We start from the raw sequence: 17,039 nt of genomic DNA on the forward strand, positions 1-17,039 counted from the left end.
ATATTAATATACTTCCATCCTCTAAGAAAAAGAGAATCATTTCAACGATTCTCAGTATAACTGGTAGAGTGCTTGCCTAACACAATAAGACTCTGTGGTTGATTTATAGTACCACATAAATTGGGCTTGGTGGATCAAGAGTTAAGGGTTATCTTCAGTTACACAATTTGAGGCCAGTTTAGACTGCATAAGACCCTGTTTAAAAATAAAACATAAACACAAAACCAAAAAGCTCCTCAACCCCCCTCCCCAAACAAACAAACAAATGAAAAACTGAAAACCTTCTTAGCATAATTATCAATTTTCATTTAAGAAACTTACGTGTGACTTGATGTGCTGAGGGTGGAGATGGGGCTCTGAGACTAGGAAGAGAGAGGGGAACGGGGGGAAGGATCTGTGTGAGGGGTTACTGGGAGGAGAGGGGGTGCTAATATTGGGATGTGTAAAGTGAAAAAAATTAATTAATTTAAAAAGAAACCTACATGTTTATATTTTTGAAACTTAATGTCTTTATTGATTATATTTAATGATGCGTTCAATGTAGTGCCATTTGTACATTGTGAAATGAGCAAATAAGCATATAAACATACGAGCACATAAACATATCCATCACTTCACATATTAATCACTCTGTCTCAAAAACATTTAAAATGTGCTCTTTTAGCAGTTTCAAAAGGCACATTATTAACCATGGTGAAACAGATCCTATTCCTGTGTCTGAGACTTTCTCCCCTTTCTCTCCTTTCCTTTATGCTACCCTCAGCCCATGATAGCTGCTACTATATTCTCTACTTCTTTGTATTCTATAGAATATATTCTGTATATTCTTTATTCTAATTTTAGAGTGCGTTTATAAGTGAGTACCTCACATATTATGAGATTGGATGCTGTAGAATGATACACATGTGCTAGCCTCATATATACAGGCCTTATCGTTCCTTTCCTGGTATCTCCACTGTCATCGACAGGAATGTCCCTAAGTTTATATACTGTAAAAATGTACATAGCTATGGTTTGAAGTATGACTTAGGCATTTTAAGTAGATTTTATTTTATCATATGTTTGCATATATTGGTAATTGATTATTTTGTATGTTATGATTGCTTGCTGTGTGTGCAAGCTTCCCACAGAGGCCAGAAAAGGGTATCAGATTCCTTGGAACTGGAGTTCCAAATGGCTGTGGAGCTGCCAAGTGGATGCCAGTAATTCTCCCGGGTTCTCAAGAAGAACAACACCTGCTCATAATTTCTGAGCCATCTTCCTAGCCATGATAATTAGATTTTAAACCAGAAGAAATCAAGACAAAGAGAATTAGAGAAATTTTATAGTAAAGCTTCTAGCTTTTACATATTTCATTCTAAAAAATGGAAATATTGGAGACTTGTTAGTAGGAGGAGTTTTAGAATTATTTAAGTATGCTGTGACTCTTCCTGATATTGAGCCACTCATTGAATATTATTGTTCTTTCAAGTCATTGAGCACATCCTCCTTTGTGATTTTGGCCCATGCCTCTGGAATTTCACCTGTACCCGTAAATTTTTTCTGGTATTTTTCCTCTAGTTTTGATCTGAAATGTGAGACAAACCATTTCCAGTATGACTGGGTGGATAAATCTGGGGTGATGCTCCACGTGGCATAATCCCCTCCTGCCTGTCGGTAGTTCTTATATGGGATTTCCCGGTTATTTCCCAAAAGCATGAAACGGTCACTTGCTACTGAACTGGTACAACAATCAATGACAAAGTGGTCTGTTTTATGCTTATGCCAACCACTGACAGCCTGAGGACGGTGAAATGGCACACTGTGGTCTCCTTCATGCTGGGGAATGGTGTTTGTACAAATTGCGTTACACAAAGGACACTGTTTCCAGCAGCCACAGAGATGCTCAGAGAGAATTTTCTCAATGTCAGGAATAATTTCATCCATGGGCTTACTTGAACAATCCTCTTCTACTTTCCTCATTGCAGGATCCAAAGCTTTGCTCATGGCTTCTTTAAGAAACTCAGTATCTGTTATCTCTTGGTGCTCGATGCTTATGAGGTCTCTCCTTGGGAAGATCAGGTTGCTCCCTAGGTGGTCACAGAACAAATCCAGCCAGTGAGATGCAGTGCTGCCTTTATCTTTAGCTACTGCTGTGGATTCATGAATGGCAGACAGGATGGCATTCTTGATGTCACCTAAACTTATTTTTAAAAAAGTCTTTATTTTTTTACTTCCTTCATCTGAACAGTATCGTTTAATATGGTTTTCAATATAGCTGCTAAAAAAAGATTTTGTATGATGAAGGTACTGCCAGTAATTATCAAAATTTTCTTCTTCTGCCAGAGAAATGAGAATATGCTTCTCTAAGTTAGCCCTATTTCCATTGAATTCAGGGCAGCTAGATCGCATGTCTCCAGCAATTTTAATGACCATTTTCCCCCTTATGGTGACAGAGATAGCAGGGGTGAGCTTGTGCCAAAGAAAATCAACAAATGTTTTGATGGAGGTGGCACCTTGGCAGGAGATCTTAAAACTCATAAAGAAATCATCTTTCTTTCTCTCCAGATAGTTCACAGGGTCATTTGCTCTCTTGAATGCCTTGTGCATTTCCTTAAAACTTTTAGATGCTCTTTGGAATAAGCACAAGGATAAGTCAATGAAGTATTTGCTTGTAAATGTATATCTTTCCTCAGTATGTGCAGATTTTACTTCTTCTTCTATTATTCTCAGGATTTCATGGAAATAACTTATATTATAATCACACTGTTGCTTATGAATATTGTTGATAGTTTTATTAAATCTTGTAATAATATTTTCAGTGGTCATATTAATGGATTCCCTATCACAGACCTTTAATGTCCGAGTCATGAAGTTATACTTCTTATTCATTTTTACATGCTCATCATAATTTATTTGAAATTTGTCTTCAGAATATCTCATTAGTATGTCCACCATGTTTATCTCCTTTTGGAAATACTCCCAGAGGATGTTTTCAGAATCTGTGTCAATGTCAGGTTCTATGACTGGAGGAAGATCTAAGGACACATCACAGACCCATTTTTTCCAAAGTGGATTGAATTTTTCATATAACTCTTCTTCATTTAATTCTTTACCTTTTACAGTTAAAGCCAACTTTCTGCTTCTTTCCAACAATTCATTTTCATAACTTGACTTTTTTTTATCCAGCCTTTCTTGATTCTTTTTTAAATGAATAAGTTCATTGGCTTTCCTTCTGGTGTCTGAAATCAGTGCCTCTTTAAGGATTGTTAGCTTATTTTCAAAATTTGATTTCCATTGAACCAGTATTTCATTGTCTGGGTCTTCACTGAAGTATTTTTCAAGTTCTTGCTTAATTGCTATATACTTTTCTGTGACTGGAGCCTCAAATATGCTTGTTTTGAGTGCCTGAACTTTCCCGTTCTGAATCTGATTGATTAGCTGGTTTTGAAAGTCCAGCATGTGACTCCTCAGCTCCCAGGTCCAGTGGTTATACATTGTTTCCAGCTTGCTCATGGCCATGATCTCTCTGGTGTTCCTGAAGCTGAAAATAAAGTTCTCATTGACAAGGGCTTTCCACAAATCTTGAACTCGAAATTTGACATCTGATATCCTCATGATACTACCTCTGGGTTCCTGTTTGGCAGTCAAAATAATTCTATTCTTTAGTTCCTGAACATTGTGACTATAACGAGGATTGGGAGGGGCCATTGGAGGATTGCCATCCCAGAGGTGAGCAAAGTAGTAGACATGATTATTGACATCAAACTTAATGACATCATTGAAGTGGAATACATTTGAGCATTCTTCTTGTTCTGCTGCTGTTACTGCCATTTCATCCAGTCTCTGCTCTAAACACCTCCGTCCTTCCATATTTTGGTCTTTAGCTGTAACTTCTCCCACATTTTGATGGATAAAGAGGCAACTGGGGGAGATTTTCACTTGTTTCATTCTTAGAAAGGCTTGGACAGCTATTTGTAGGATGTCTTGCATCTCTGAGGGATTCTCCCCAAAAATATTGATCAGAGTCAAGTTTCCAAGGCCAATCACAAAGGTTGCCAACTCATTGTCCCAATTCTGGGATTTGTTGTTGAGTTCTGGAGCTCGAAGTCCTTCTGTGTCTACAACAAGCACATAATTAAAGCCAAGTTCTTCTGTGAATGTCTCTTCCACCTTCAGGAGCTGCATATAGGCACCCTTGGTACACCTGCCTGCACTGACTGTGAACTGTAGGCCAAACAGGGCATTCAGTAGGGTAGACTTCCCTGAGCTCTGCAGGCCAAGGACAGAGAGAACAAACAGCCTTTTGTCTCCAACTTTCTCTGTGATCTTGTCAAAAATAGCTGCTACCCACTTTAGAGGCACATATGAAGCATCCCCGTCCATCAGCTCAATGGGAACACCAGCTATCATCAGGTCTGCAGCAATTTGAGGGAGGCAGAGAAAAAGGCTATCTCTAGAGGAGGAAGTTTCTTCCAGAGCTTCATAGATCTGGCCAACTTCTCGGAGAAGGTGCTCAATTCCTAAAGTACAGTCATGAATCTCTGTGGAGATGGCTTCTATCTGCTTCTGCCAGAGTGTCAGGGAGTTGCTCTTCTGTGCTTTTTGCTTTTCTGTTTGTAGTATTAACCACAAAGATCTCTGCTTTTTGTGTAACTTCTCCAGGTGTTCTATAGTCATATTGTCAAAAAACAGAGTCAGCCACTGCAAAAAGTAGAGTTTGTTATGCATTTCTGAATAGTCTTGGAGGAGTTCGAGAACAGAGCGCATTAAATCATTGAGAGGAAAGGCTTTTTCCAACTGCTGACGTCGAATTATTCTTTTCTCTGTTTCAATCTCACTCTTGTGTTGTTCGATGCTCCGATTCCCCTTTTCTCTCAGATGATAGAATTCTTTGTCTTTCTTACACCAAAGGTGCCAAAGTTGTCCTTGAAGGGGTAGTAAATTTTCTTTTGTCTGAGATAACTTGTATTCCTCCAGGAGGGCCATTATAGTCTGTGCCTTTTCTTTGGCTTCCTTGCAGTCTCTCTGGTCTTCATCAATAAGGAATCCTTGTTCTCGAGCTGTCTGTGAACAGTCCTCTAAACTGAGAGCAGTGTTAGAGAGCACTAGAAAATGTTTGATGGCATTGGTGAGCTCCTCTGTTAATTCTGCCTCATTTCTATTCTTGATGCCAATTCTCATTCTTTTACCAGAAGTATTTGCTATGGCCTTTTCTTTGTCATCAATCAAGCAGATTAAAGGTGTTGATGACTGACAGAGGTGTCTGACAAGCTTTTGGTTTTCTTTATTGTTATCAGAAGTTGACATGAGGATCACAATGAGAGAAGAGACATCTTGGAGGAAGCTGAGTTGTTGGCTATGTTCCTTGGCATCTCCATGAAGATTGGTGAACATCAGACAATTGTCAAACATGTCCTCACCTTGGCCGGCTGGACAGAACCAGCAGATTTCCACAACTCCCCCCATCAGGACACAGTGTTTGTTGCTTCCTCTGCAGTGTCTGTGAAAAAACACATCATGTTTACGTTTACTGAGAAGAGAGTTCATGATCTGAGATTTGGAAGCAGAGAGGCCATTTCCAACTCTAATGAAGGATACAATGGGGGTAGAGACACGACACATCTGCTGATTTCTGTGACTGTAGCTCTTGTCCTGTGGAGATTTACTTGCATCTTGCCAACTTTTCCTAATTTGTCTGAGAGACCAGAGACAAAATTCAACCTGAGAAGTGTTGGGATTTGGTACTACAAGAGGGAGTGAATATTGACAAATGCAAAGTTTGGATAAAATATATTGTCTGGTATGATCATCTGCACAGTGAAAAATGGCCATCTGGATATCCATTGGGTGAATGTGGGGCCAGGACTCAGTGGCTGAAGGATAGCTAGAACTGTCATTGTCTTTAATGACATCCCCATATGGATCAAAATCTTCATTTTCATGATTGGAGGAACCTATGGAGATCTGTTTTTTTATGCTTTCATCATCATTTAAAACAAGATGTCTCAACCCATAATCCAACATCAGTAGCTTTTGTAGGAAATAGAATGGAAGCTCCTTTTCAGACCTTGGCTGTGAATTGTACACAGAGGTCTTATAGATCAGATGGAAGTCAGCTCTGCTCATCCTTTTTGGATAGTAATTGTCTAGGCCTAGACGTTGGAGTAAGTCCAGGAAAGGCCTATTTTCTATCATTTCCTTTGTTTTGTTTTCATTACATTGTTGTTTATAGGTCTGCTTCTTTCCATGGCAGAGACTTTGCAATTGTTTTTTTACCTCATCCATTTGTAAGTAATGGGTGGTGGCTTTATAGTCCCCCTCAATGAGTAGTCTCAAATCATTCTCCAGACTTTCCCAGTCATGATGTTCTCCATGTTTTGTGAGAACATGTGCAACTTCTTCAGACAACAGTGTCCCCATATGTTGTTTAATTAATGCCAAACGTTGTCTTTTCTCTTCTGTAGAAATATCTGTGATTTCAACTGTGGTTCTTAGAGCTGTGAGCACCAGGAATGCCTGGGCTCTGTAGTTGCAAATATTTTTAAGCTCTTGGTATTTGTGTTGGTTACTTTGCATTTGATCCAAGAGGAAGTTTAACTCATCACACCCCAGAAGATGCTGAAAAATACTGTTTACCAACTGATAGCCTGCACCAGCTGCAATGGAAAGCAGCAGCAGCTGCATGTCTGGCTGTTCTGTTTCTTTGAGGTACTTCAAGAAGGAGCTGAGAGCTGTGGTGACCTCATATGTAGCCGTTCTTTCTGCTTCTTCCACTGTTTCTGGGGCCTCATTTTTGAAATTCACTTCCATCAGGTATTTATGGGTTTTCTTTAAGGTCTTAATGAATTCAGAAAATGAGGTGATTTTGACTTGCTCTTCCCCATACTCTGACTGATTGATCCACTGTATGATGGAGTGTGCCTCAGGAAAGTTTGTAACTTTGTAGACATGAGGTTCTAGAAGGATGCACAACTGAGATTTAATAAACTGAGTTTTATAAGTGGGTGAAGTTTTGCAGAACTTTACAGTATTTATTAGAAAATTCTGCAGATCCCAATCAGTGAGGCATGTGTTAATCCAAATGTTATAACCTTTTATTTTTTGACTCAATGTTTGCATAAAATCTGTTAACTTACTAAGCTGTTCTTCAGGATCAGAAACCTCCCAGCATTTTATGTCCTCTAGGAAAAGCTTAGCTTCTTTTTTAGCAGTCAGAAATTCTTCCCCCTCTTGAATCTGGGCAGGGAGTCCAGTCAGAGCAGTGTAGTTGTCTTTTAGGCAGTTAGCCACTTGAAGAGCATTCTTAAAATCAGTTCTGTGACTAGACAGGATGATGTCCCAAATAGGTACCAACTGTAGTCCCCTATCAATGACAGACCAGGTTTGATTGCTAGTTACAAGACCAGCTGTCCACTGGGCAATTCCATCTGCTTCTGCTGGTCCGCCTATCTTGGCTACAGATAGTTGCACCTTGGTTTGAAAGTTTTGATGAGTTGTATTGTAAGATGCTTTTTTTGAATGTGTGTCTGCCATATTTACACTTGCACCAACTTTAACTCCAAAGCCACTATAGCTGCCCCTGATGTAAATATCCAAAATCTCTTTTGTTTGTTGCTTTACATCAGCCAAGTGCTCACTTTCAAAACCTTCTGAAATGGCTTTCCAGCAGTAGATTCCCCCCAGGTGCAGAGGGCCTTGGTTAGCATGAGAGCCAAACCTGTGGAAAAAGTTTTCAGCCCTGTGCCTTAGTAAGGGTAGTCCATCTGGGTGTGTAGTCTGCTCCAGGAGTTCTTCAATAGTTTTTAGTTCCTGGAGAGCAGCCTTGGAGAGTTGAAGATCATTGATGTGAAAATGGCAGGTGGCCAATGGGATGTAGCTGAACCTGGCTGAGCAGAAATAAGTTTGCTCTGAATGGAATTGGTGGATATCCTCAGATTCTGCCTGTCTGTTTTGACCCATACCAGCTTCTAGACTAAGTCCCCAACCTTCACCTTTAACCAAGGAGTTTGGACTGAAACCCATTGTCTTTATAGTCTGTGTAAATATGGCTTGTTCTTGAAAAGATGAAAATTCCTTTTTTTCTATCCATGTGCCATGTTCTGGACCAACAAGTGAGAACTGCTTAGGGACACTGAGTAGCTCTTCTCTCTTCTGAATCAGACTTCTTTGGTGGCTGGTCTTATAAATTCCCTGCAGGGCCAGTCCTCCAGATGCCCATCTTACCAGGTCTCCATCTGAGAGGTTTGGACTGTGAGCCAAGGTCTGTTGCATGTGACTGAGATATCTCTCCATTATCTCAGTGATGTCTTTTAGGGACACTTCAGCACTTGGCCAGCATTCCTCAGGGATCTCCATTGCCTGTCTCAACTCTGCTTCTTTTTTCCTCACTGCCTCTTCTTCTCTGTGCTTCCCTTCTGACTGCAAGGCTTTCAGAGCCTGCAGTGCCTGGCCTGCCTGCCTCTGCCTGTTCTTTATCATTTCCCCTGGAGTCTCCTGCAGCTCTGCAACACTATTTGGCTGTGAGAGGTCTAGCAGCTTCTCCAGAGCCTTTTTCTCCCAAGTGTGCTGTGTCTGAGACTTCAGCTTCTGGAGGTCTCTTTTGTCTAAATATCGTAAGGCCTGGGCAGAGGTCACACCCAGATCTTCCTGAAGCTTAGGTAGCCAGTAGTCAACAGACAGTCCCACGTCATTCAGCAACTCCTGGAGATCATCATTCATTCTGCTTCTTAGCTGAGGCTCATCAGGAATGCAGTTTGTTGTTGCCATGGCTCTGTGAGGAACAGATTGTAGTTAGTTTTGTCTGTGTATGACCTTAAGAAGTGTCAGCTGTGTGTCCAGAAAAGTGAATTAATAATGTTTCAACTCTGTTTGTCTTTTTCATCTCCTGTAATTGTTCAAGTGCATTTAAAACATCTCTCTCTCTCTCTCTCTCTCTCTCTCTCTCTCTCTCTCTCTCTCTGATACTATGGTGAGTTGCCACTTTGCCTGATTTCATTTGTTTTCAAGATAGGATTTTTTCATATAGTTCTGGCTTTTCTGGAATTTACCAGGCTGGTCTTGAACTTGGAGATGTGCTTGCTTCTACCTCCTGAGTTCTGAAACTGAAGGTGTGCACCATCACTGCCTGACACTTTGCCTGATTTTTAAATGTTCTCTTGCAGAGAATCAATTGCTTTGAGGGAATTAATGTGAAAGATAGTATTTGATAACATACATGAGGTTTTTTTTTTTTCTGTTTGTTTGATGTTTTTAAAAACAAGTGATATCATCTGTACATTATGTTTTTCTCATTAATTTTTGTGAAACCAGTGTTGACTGGGTTCAATTCCTATTGTTCTGTTACTTTTTCCTTCCTCTTCTGACAGGTTTTTACTATGTAGCTCATGATGGCCCGGAGCTTGTTATTTTGTCTAGGCTGGACTCTAACTCATGATTTTTCCCTTTGGCCTCTCTATAGGTGGAACAACAATATGAACAAACCTAAAAGGACACAGCCACAAGAACAGAATCCCAACTCTAACAACAAAAATAACAGGAAGCAACAATCACTTTTCCTTAATATCTCTTAACATCAATGCACTCATCTCCCCAATAAAAAGACATAGACTGGCAGAGTGGATATTTAAATAGGACTCAGCATTTTGCTGCACACAGGAAATGCACCTCAGTTACATATACAGGCACTACCTCAGAGTAAAAGGTTGGAAAACAATTTTCCAAGCAAATGGTCCCAAGAAACAAGCTGGAGTAGCCATTCTAATAACAAATAAAATTGACTTTCAACCAAAAGTTATCAAAAAGGATAATGAAGGACACTTCATACTGGTCAAAGGAAAAATCTACTAACATGAACTCTCAATTCTGAACATCTGTGCTCCAAATGCAATGGCACCCACATTCATAAAAGAAACCTTACTGAAGCTCAAAGCACACATTGCACCCCACACAATAGTAGTGGGAGACTTCAACAACACACTCTCAGCAATGAATAGATCAGGGAAACAAAAACTAAATAGAAACTCAGTGAAACTAACAGAAGTTATGAACCAAATGGATCTAACAGATATTTCTAGAACATTTCATCCTAAAACAAAAGAATGTACCTTCTTCTCAGCATCTCATGATACTGTCTCCACAGTTGGTCATATAGGTGGTCACAAAACAGGCCTCAACAGATACAAGAAGCCTGAAATAATTCCATGCACCCTATCAGATCACCATGGAATAAGGCTAGTCTTAAATTCCAACAAAAAACAATGGAGCACACATTCACATGGAAGCTGAACAACACCCTACTCAATGATAACTTGGTTAAGGAAGAAATAAAGAAAGAAGTTAAAGACTTTTTAGAATTTAATGAAAATAAAGACACGTCATACCAAAACTTATGGGACACAATGAAAGCAGTGATAAGTGGAAAACTCATAACTTTAAGTGCTTCCCAAAAGAAACTGAAGAGAGCTTACACTAGCAGCTTGTCAGCACACCTGAAAGCTCTAGAACAAAAAGAAGCAAATATACCCAAGAGGAGTAGACAGCAGGAAATAATTAAACTCAGGGCTGAAATAAACCTAATAGAAACAAAAAGAAGTATACAAAGAATCAACAAATCCAGGAGCTGGTTCTTTGAGAAAATCAACAATATAGATAAACCATTAGCCAGAGGGCACAGAGACAGTATCCAAATTAGTAAACTCAGAAATGAAAAAAGAGACATAGCAACAGAAACTGAGGAAATTCAAAAATATCAGATCCTACTACAAAAGCTCATACTCAAAAAATTGGAAAATCTGGATGAAATGGACAATTTTTTCATACACATACTAGGTGCCAAAGTTAAACCAGGATTACATAAATGATCTAATCAGTCCCATATCCTCTAAAGAAATAGAAATAGTCATTAATAGTCTCCAAACCAATAAAAGCCCAGGACCAGATGAGTTTTGTGGAGACCTAATACCAATACTCTTCAAACTATTCCACAAAATAGAAACAGAGGAACATTATCCAATATGTTCTATGAAGCCACATTTATACTTATACCTAAACCACACAGAACAAAGAAATAGAACTTCAGACCAATCTCCCTTATGAACATCAATGCAAAAATACTCAATAAAATTCTTGACAACTGAATCCAAGAACACATCAAAATGATCATTCACCACGATCAAGTAGACTTCATCCTAGGGATGCAGGAATGGTTCAATATATGGTAATCCACTATATAAACAAACTTAAAGAAAAAAAACCCACATGATCATTTCATTAGATGTTGAAAAAGCATTTGACAATATTTTGCATCTCTTCATGTTAAAAGTCTTGGAAAGATCAGGAATTCAAGACCCATATCTAAACATAGTAAAAGCAATATACAGCAAACCAGTAGCTAACATCAATCTAAATGGAGAGAAACTTGAAGCAATCCCACTAAAATCAGGGACTACACAAGGCTGCCCACACTCTCTGTATCTATTAAATATAGTACTTGATGTTCTAGCTAGAGGAATTAGATAACAAAAGTAGGCCAAAGGGGTACAAATTGGAAAGAAAGAAGTCAAAATATCACTATTTGCAGATGATATGATAGTATATGTAAGTGACCCCCAAAATTCCACCAGAGAACTCCTATAGCTGATAAACAACTTTAGCAAAGTGGCTGGGTATAAAATTAAGTCAAACAAATCAGTAGCCTTTCTCTACTCAAAGGATAAACAGACTGAGAAAGAAAGTAGGGAAATGACACCCTTTACAATAGTCACAAATAATATTACATACCTTGGTGTAGCTCTAACCAAGCAAGTGAAAGATCTGTATGAAAAGAACTTCAAGTCTTTGAAGAAAAAAAATCAAAGAAGATCTCAGAAGATGGAAACATCTTCCATTCTCACGGATTGGCAGGATTAATATAGTAAAAATGGCCATCTTGCCAAAAGCAATCTACAGATTCAATGTAATCACCATCAAAATTCCAAATCAATTATTCATAGAGTTAGAAAGAGCAATTTGCAAATTCATTTGGAATAACAAAAAAACCCAGGATAATGAACACTATTCCAACAATAAAAGAACTTCTAGGGGAATCACCATCCCTGACCTCGAGCTGTATTACAGAATAATAGCGATAAGAACTGTATGATATTGGTACAGAGACAGGCAGGTAGGTCAATGGAATAGAATTGAAGACCCAAAAATGAACTCACACACCTATGGTCACTTGAGTTTTGACAAAGAAGCTAAAACCATCCAGTGGAAAAAAGATAGCATTTTAAACAAATGGTGCTAGTTCAACTGGCAGTCAGCATGTAGAAAAATGCAAATTGACATATTCTTATCTCCTTGTACAAAGCTCAAGTCAAACTGGGTCAAGTGCCTCCACATAAAACTAGACACATGGAAGCTTATAGGGGAGAAAGTGAGGAAGAGCTTTGAACACATGGGCACAGGGGAAAATCTCTTGAACAGAACAACAATGGCTTATGCTCTAAGATCAAGAATTGACAAATAGAACATAATAAAATTGCTAAGCTTCTGTAAGACAAAGGACACTGTCAAAAGGACAAAACAGCAACCAACAGATCTTTACCAATCCTACATCCGATAGAGGGTTAATATCAAATATATCCAAAGAACTCAAGAAGTTAGACTTCAGAAAATCAAGTAACCCTATTAAAAATGGGTTACAGAGTTAAATAAAGAGTTTTCAACTGAAGAATATCGAATGGCCAAGAAACACCTAAAGAAACGTTCAACATCCTTAGTCATCTGGGAAATGCATATCAAAACAACCCTGAGATTCCACCTCACAACAGTCAGAATGGCTAAAATAAAAAACTCAGGTGACAGGAGATGCTGGTGGGGATGTGGAAATAGGAACACTCCTCCATTTCTGGTGGAATTGCAAGCTGGTACAGCCACTCTGGAAATCAGTTTGGCCATTCCTCAGAAAACTGGCTATAGTACTACTAGAGGACCCAGCTATACCACTCCTGAGCATATACCCAAAAGATTCTCCAATATGTAATAAGGACACATGCTCCACTCTGTTCATAGCAGCCTATTTATAATAATCAGAAGCTGGAAAGAACCCAAATGTCCTTTTTTTCCCAATTTTTTATTAGATATTTTCTTCATTTACATTTCAAATGCTATCCCGAAAGTCCCCTATACCCTTCCCCTGCCCTGCTACTCTACCCACCCACTTCCATTTCTTAGTAGATATTATCCCAAAGGCTCCAAATACCCAAGATACAACTTACAAACCATGTGAAGTTCAGTAAGAAGGAAGACCAAAGTGTGGGTTCTTCAGTCCTTTTTAGAAGTGGAACAAAATACTCACAGGAGCAAATATGGAGATAAAGTGTAGAGCAGAGACTGAAGGAAAGGCTACCCAGAGACTGTCCCACCTGGGGATTCATCCCATATACAGTTACCAAACCCAGAGACTATTGTGGATGCCAAGAAGTGCATGCTGAGAGGAACCAGATATGGCTGTCTCCTAAGAGGCCCTGCCAGAGCTTTACAAATACAGAGGCAGATGTTCACAGTCAACCATTGGACTGGGTGTGGGGTCCCCAGTAGAGGAGTTAGAGAAAGTCTGCAGTAGTTGAAGGGGTTTGCAACACCATAGGAAGAACAACAATATCATCCAACCAGACCCTCTAGAACTCCCAGGGACTAAGTCATCAATCAAGGAGTACACATGGCTCCAGTTGCATATTTAGCAGAGGATGGCCTTGTCAACCATCAATGGGAGAAAAGGTCCTTGGTCCTATGAAGGACCCAGTGGGCACCTATCAAGCCTTCATAGGACCAAGGGCAGGGAATTTGGGAGTGGGTGGGTTGAAGAACACCCTCATAGAAGCAGGGGGAGGGAGTATGGAATAGGGGGTTTCCTGGGGCAGGGGAGACCAGGAGAGGGAATAATGTGAAATGTAAATAAAGAAAATATCCAATAAAAAGTGCAAAAGAAAAAAGAAAAAAAAAAGAAGAGAAAAATCAAAGCCACTATGGAAATAATTATGGAAATTCCTCAAAAAGTAACCATACATCTACTCAGCTATACAACTTCATGCTATTTACCCAAAAGACTCCAAGTCAACATATTACAGATATACTTATATATTACAAAGACAAAATTAAAGGACCAACCTGCATGTCCAACAGAAGAGGAATGAATAAAAAGGTATATATTCTATACATGATGGAAAATTTCAGTAATAAAGATGATTAAAACTATGTCATTTGTAGAATACAACTGGAGATAATCATATTAAATATATTAGCTTTAAAAAGACAAAAAATATGAGGACATCATGAGTTTTGCAGGCAAATGGACAGAACTAGAAAATATCATCCTGAGTGAGGTATCTCAGACTCAAAAGGATATGCATGGTATGTACTCACATCGTATGTACTCATGGTATGTAATAAGTGGATATTAGCCAAAAAAGTACAGAATATCCATGACACAATCCACAAAACTCAAGAAGGTTAACAAGCTAAAGGGCCCAAGTGAGGAGGTCTCAATCCTACTTGGGAGTGAGAAGAAAGCAATCACTGGATCTGGAGAAGAAGGGAGGGACCTGGGTGGGAAAAGGAACAGTGAGGGGAAAATAGGAACATGATCAGGTATTGTAGGGGGGCAGGACTGAAGCCCAGAGGGCCAGCAGAAAGAATAAACAGGCAACTTCGGGAGATAGGAGGTGGGGGGGATCCTCTAGAATGTACCAGAGACCTGGGAAGTGAGAGACTTTCAGGACACAAAGGAAAGGACCTTAGATGAAATGTCCTACAGTGGGGAGAGGGAACTTGTAGATTCTACTTCCAGAAAAAGACAGGGCATCAAGTGGAGGGATGAAGTTGCCATCACACAGTCAAAAACTGTGAATTGTGACCCAGAATTGTTCCCATCTGAAAGAACTTCAGGAACAAAAATGGAGATGAGCCTGAGGAAAAGGAGGTCCAGTGACAGGCCCAAATTGAGACCCAGCTCTGGGGGAGGCCCCAAGGTCTGACACTATTACTGTTGCTATGGTGTGCTTACAAACAGGGGCCTATCATGACTGCCCACTGAAAGGCCCAATAAGCAGCTATGTCAGATGCAGATATTTACACCCAATCAATGGATAGAAGCTGGTGACCCCTGTGGTTGAATTAGGGAAAAGCTGGAAGAAGCTCAGGAGGAGGGCAACCCTGTAGGAAGACCAGCAGTCTCAACTAACCTGGACCCCGGGATCTCTCAGACACTGAGCCACCAACCAGGCAGCATACAACAGCTGATATGAGGCCTCCAACACATATACAGCAGAGCACTGCCCGGTTTGGACTCAGTCAGAGAAGATGCACCTAGCCCTAGAGAGACTTAGGGCCCTACGGAGTGTGGAGGTCTGATGGGTGGGTGGGGACATCCACTTGGAGGTGGGGAGTGGGCAGGAGGTGTGGAATGTGGAACAGTCAGAGGGTGGACCCGGAGGGGGATGAAGTCTGGACTGTAAAAAAAGATTAAAGAATTAAAAAATATTTAGAACTAAAAGAAAAAAAAAAGGAGCTCATGAGATGGATCAGTGGTTAAAGGCACTTGCTAACAAGGTTGACAACCCAGGTTTTATTCCTTTATATATGTGCTTTAACTCACCTATACCCACGTACATATTAATAAACAAACATACAAATGAATAAACAGACAGACAGGCAAGCAACAGTAAAATAATTAAGATGTTTAAAGCCTCAAAGAGTTTACTAGATATTGAAGAATGCCTGATAGAAAAGGTATCATGAATAATGATTAAAAAATTTCCGTAATTGCCCTGGAAGGAGAGGAGCTAATCGAATGAGACACTGGTGCCTTTTTCTTCAGCCATCAGACTACTCAACAATCTTCAAAGAATTAAAAATTTCCTGGAAATCCTATTCTGAGGAAAGGAAAAATAAAAGGTACATATATTACAAAGGAATAAGTAAAAGTGCCTTTATTCACAGATGATCTATGTCAACAACCCCAAAGAACAAATTAACCATCAGAAGAAAATACTGTTCAAAATAACAAACAAAAAGCTAGTCTGGGCTACATAGTGAGTTTCTAGACCAGCTTAGATGACAATGTGACACCTTGTTTCAAAAAACAAACAACAACAACAACAAAAAAAAACAAACAAAAAAAACCCCATCCCCCCAAAAGATCCCTAAATCAAACCAATAAACCAACAAGCAGAAATAAAAGAAATGATTCAAGAAAAAGGCAGCTTAAAAAATGGTTAGGGAGTATTGTGAAATTGAGTTACCTTCCTTTGCTCAGCAGAGATCTTGAAGATAGCTTGTGTTTCTATTGTGGGTTCTTGATCTCTGATTCTAGAGAGAGAACAACAGATAACTTTCCTCCTAGCTTTGAGCTATCTCAGAAACAATAAAGAAATGCAAAAAACTACTATGTCAAGGATAGTTCCTAATATATTTGGATGAAAAATAACAACTCACTTCTACATAGAAAGGGATTATAAAGAAAACCACAGACATGCTAGAAACCTAAAAAAAAAAAAAAAAAAAAAAGAGTGTAGAAAGATATTTTTGTGCAGAAGTAGGATGTAAAAGCCCTTTGTCTATAGGAATTTAGAAAGCCACATGTATTCTGAGAGTAGAATTTATACCCAGAGAATACCTAAGAAGTGAACTGACGCTGGGCGTGGTGCCGCACGCCTTTAATCCCAGCAGTTGGGAGGCAGAGGCAGGTGAATTTCTGAGTTTGAGGCCAGCCTGGTCTACAAAGTGAGTTCCAGGACAGCCAGGGCTATACAGAGAAACCCTGTCTTGAAAAACCAAAAAAGAAGAAGAAGGAGAAGGAGAAGGAGAAGGAGAAGGAGAAGGAGAAGGAGAAGGAGAAGGAGAAGGAGAAGGAGAAGGAGAAGGAGAAGGAGAAGGAGAAGGAGAAGGAGAAGGAGAAGGAGAAGGAGAAGAAGAAGAAGAAGAAGAAGAAGAAGAAGAAGAAGAAGAAGAAGAAGAAGAAGAAGAAGAAGAAGAGAACTGATAATGAATAGGTTAGAAGAAACTTGAAAACGATA

At 39.5% G+C, this 17,039-nt stretch overlaps 1 non-coding gene across 2 annotated transcripts in view; it reads right to left on the reverse strand.

Annotated features, from left to right (window-relative positions):
* Nucleotides 1-489: 489 nt before the first annotated feature.
* The window catches only part of 9130208D14Rik, a 32,755-nt gene continuing 16,205 nt past the window's right edge, over nt 490-17,039 (reverse strand). Inside the window, exons 2-3 of one of the 2 annotated variants that reach the window (XR_105147.4) lie at nt 16,266-16,332; nt 490-8,752 (exon numbers count right to left, since the gene is read on the reverse strand). This is a non-coding gene — a transcript (RIKEN cDNA 9130208D14 gene). The remainder of the gene's footprint in view (nt 8,753-16,265; nt 16,333-17,039) is intronic. The other variant, XR_378399.2, reaches the window with a different exon arrangement.

The sequence above is a fragment of the Mus musculus genome, chromosome 7 (genome assembly GCF_000001635.26).
Source record: "Mus musculus strain C57BL/6J chromosome 7, GRCm38.p6 C57BL/6J".
In the NCBI taxonomy this organism is placed as follows: domain Eukaryota; kingdom Metazoa; phylum Chordata; class Mammalia; order Rodentia; family Muridae; genus Mus; species Mus musculus.